This window comes from Gekko japonicus, unplaced genomic scaffold (genome assembly GCF_001447785.1).
Source record: "Gekko japonicus isolate JY-2015 unplaced genomic scaffold, Gekko_japonicus_V1.1 scaffold704, whole genome shotgun sequence".
NCBI lineage: Eukaryota > Metazoa > Chordata > Lepidosauria > Squamata > Gekkonidae > Gekko > Gekko japonicus.
Window position 1 is genome coordinate 247,514 of NW_015170913.1, and position 3,207 is coordinate 250,720.

Consider the following 3,207-nt stretch of genomic DNA (forward strand, 5'->3'; position numbering starts at 1 on the left):
GTATTTCCTTTTGTCTGTCCTGAACCTACTGCCCATCAGTTTCATTGGACGCCCTTGAGTTCTAGTATTTTGGGAGAGGGAGAAAAAAAAGTCTTTGTTAACTCTCCCAGACTCTTTCTTCATAGGGAAGGTGCTTCAACCCCCCTAATAATCTTGGTTGCCCTCCTCTGTACTTTCTTGAACACTTCAATATCCTTTTTGAGATACGGTGACCAGAACTGTACACAGTATTCCACATGAGGACCCACCATATACCTATACAGGGGCATTACAATATCAGAGTTTTATTCTTAGTCCCTTTCCTTATAATCCATAACACAGAGCTTGCAATTTTCACCGATGCAGCTCACTGGGTTGATACTTTCATAGAACTATCCACTACGACCCCAAGATCTTTTCCCCTCTCAGTCTCAGCAAGTTCAGACCCCATTAGCCTTAAACTTAAACTGGGGGGGGGGTTGCCCCACTTTGCATCACTTTACCAACACTGAACTTCATTCGCCACACTGTTGCCCGTTTACCCAGTTTGTGGAGGTCCTCTTGGAGCTCTTCACAGTCAGCCTTGGTTTTCACCATCCTGAATAATTTTGTGTCATCTGCAAACTTGGCCACTACACGACCCACCCCTAGTTCCAGATCACTGATGAATAAATTAAATAATACCAGCCTCAATACTGATCCTTGTAGTACCTCACGGCCAACCTCCCTCCATTGTGAGAACTGTCCATTGAGTCCTGCTCTTTGCTTCCTGTCATTTTACCCGTTCTTAATCCATATGAGAACCCGTCCTCTTATCCAATCACTGCTAAATTTACTCTGGAATCTTTGGTGAGGTACCTTGTCAAAAGCCTTTTGAAAGTCTAGGTACATAATGCCTGCTGTGTCACAGTTGTCTACATGTTTGTTCACTTTCTCAAAGAACTCCAAAAGGTTGATGAGGCAGGAGTTCCCTTTGCAGAAGCCATGCTGATTTTCCCTCAGCAGGCATTGTCCCTCTATGTGCCTAACAATTCTTTCTTGGATTACAGTTTTGACTAATTTGCCTGAGATAGATGTTAGGCTGATTGGCCTGTAATTTCCTATTTCCCCTCTGGCCCATAGCCAGGATTTTGTGGGTTGTGGGGCAAACTTTTTACTGGCCGGGCTCAAGTTCTCAATGAATAGGAAAATCTTTTTTTCCCCTGCCTTAAGCAGATATGACTCTTTCACCACCACCAGTTCATCTGTCAATTTTGACACTGTCAATTTTGGTTCTTCCTTAGAGTTGCTTCCTTAGAGTTCCTTAGAGTTGCTTCCTTAGAGTTGCTTCCTTTCACTGTATGGAAGAGAAGGGAAGGCATCAGCAAGGACAATGAAGGGTCCAAACTGTACCCTGCCTTTGTCCATTTGTCCTAAAGATCTACTTCCCCAGTTAGTCCATAGCTGTTAGAACTGGGTCATCCCAACTCACAGCACTGCCTCTTGAGTTGGCTCTGCTCTGTGTTTAAATAACAGGGATTGATAGGGTGGCCAACCTCCATGTGAAGCCTGGAAAACTCTAGAATTACAAGCGATCTCCAGACTAAAGATCTTCCTCTAGAGAAAATGGCTGCTTTGACGGGTAGACCCAATGGCATTATAACCCACTGAGGTCCCTCCCCTATCTGCTTCATCGCCAGATCTCCAGTAATTTTCCAACCCAGAGCTGGCAACCCTAACTGACTAACTAATTTTTAAAAATGTTCCACAGACAGCTAGAGTTTACAGCCAATTTTTTCACCCTGAATAAAACGTTGTTGGTCTTAAACATGGGTCTCTCTCTCTCTCTGACCCCCCCCCCCACAAAGTGTGTAGGCACACAAAAGCTTATACCTGGAATAAAACATTGTTGGTCTGCTGCCATGGGACTCTATTTTTCTCTCTCCCCTCTGGCTCTTTCCTTCCCCCTTCCTCCTCAGAGGAGGAGGGAGACAAGCCCTCAGCCAATCGAGGAAAGAGTACCAGATTGGCATTTATATTATTATGCAGCATCCCTGGTTTGGATTCGGGAGTGGATCCAATTGACTGATTTCAGAACCTTAAAAATAGAAGGTTATTATATAGCTTTTATAGTAAGATTCCAAAGTGGGTAGTGCCGTTAGCGGCTCTTTACAAGCCTAACTTAATGAATGAAGGTAAATATTTGACATATGGAATGCTTTTGGATAGCAGAGGTTAAATCACAGGAAATGCTCAATAAAGCAAGGCATTATTCTAACGTGGTGGGAAAGAAATCAATTACAATCCAGGTATTCTAAAGATAGGCAAATTGGATTTTTAAGAGAATATTCGGAACTAGATAAAAGGTTATTAAGTAACGAAAAGAAACTCATTGGAAAATTGTACAACCTTTTGTTAGAACATAAAATGGCTGATGATGGAAAAGTATTTATGGCATCATGGGCAAGAAACATAGGGTATAATATTGAGTTAACTAAATGGAATAAAATTTGGCAGACACTAAAATATATGAAAGCAGCCTCTATGAAAGAAAATCTTTTAAAGATGTGCCACCGTTGGTATCTAACACCTGATAAACTTGCACACTATTATTCAAACTTATCTGATAAATGTTGGAAGTGCAAGATTAAAATAGGTTCTTTTTATCATGTCTGGTGGACATGTGAAAAAATTAAAAAAATTTGGAAAGAAATCCATAATATTATAGTGCAGATATTGAAGATTAATTTACCGTTTCAACCTGAAATGTTATTATTGAGCAGCATGCCAGATATATTAAAGGAGGAAGATCCCTATCTGTGTACGCATCTGGTAACCGCAGCAAGAATGATACTTGCCAAATATTGGAAGAAAGAAGTCTGTCCGTCTCGGAAGGATTTTGTAACCAAGATCACAGAAGTAGCAGAAATGGACAATCTGACTTTGAAAATTCGTGGAAGAGAAGACGGGACTTTTCAAAATAGATGGAAGAAATTTTCCGAGTGGTTGGACTCAGAGTCCTAGAACGTTTAAGCATCTCTTTGTCTAAAACTTTTGTATATCCAGAGAGGGATCTTATTTTGTTTTAATGTTATGTGTTTGTTGGTGAAGGGTTGTCAAATTTAAAACAATAAAAACAAGGGCTTGGCCCAGTAAAAAAAAAAAGTAGTAGTCTCCAGGCCCCACCTGGAGGTTGGCAATGCTACAAGGAGAGAGGGAACCAGGAAAAGGGGGGGGGTTATGGGGGCG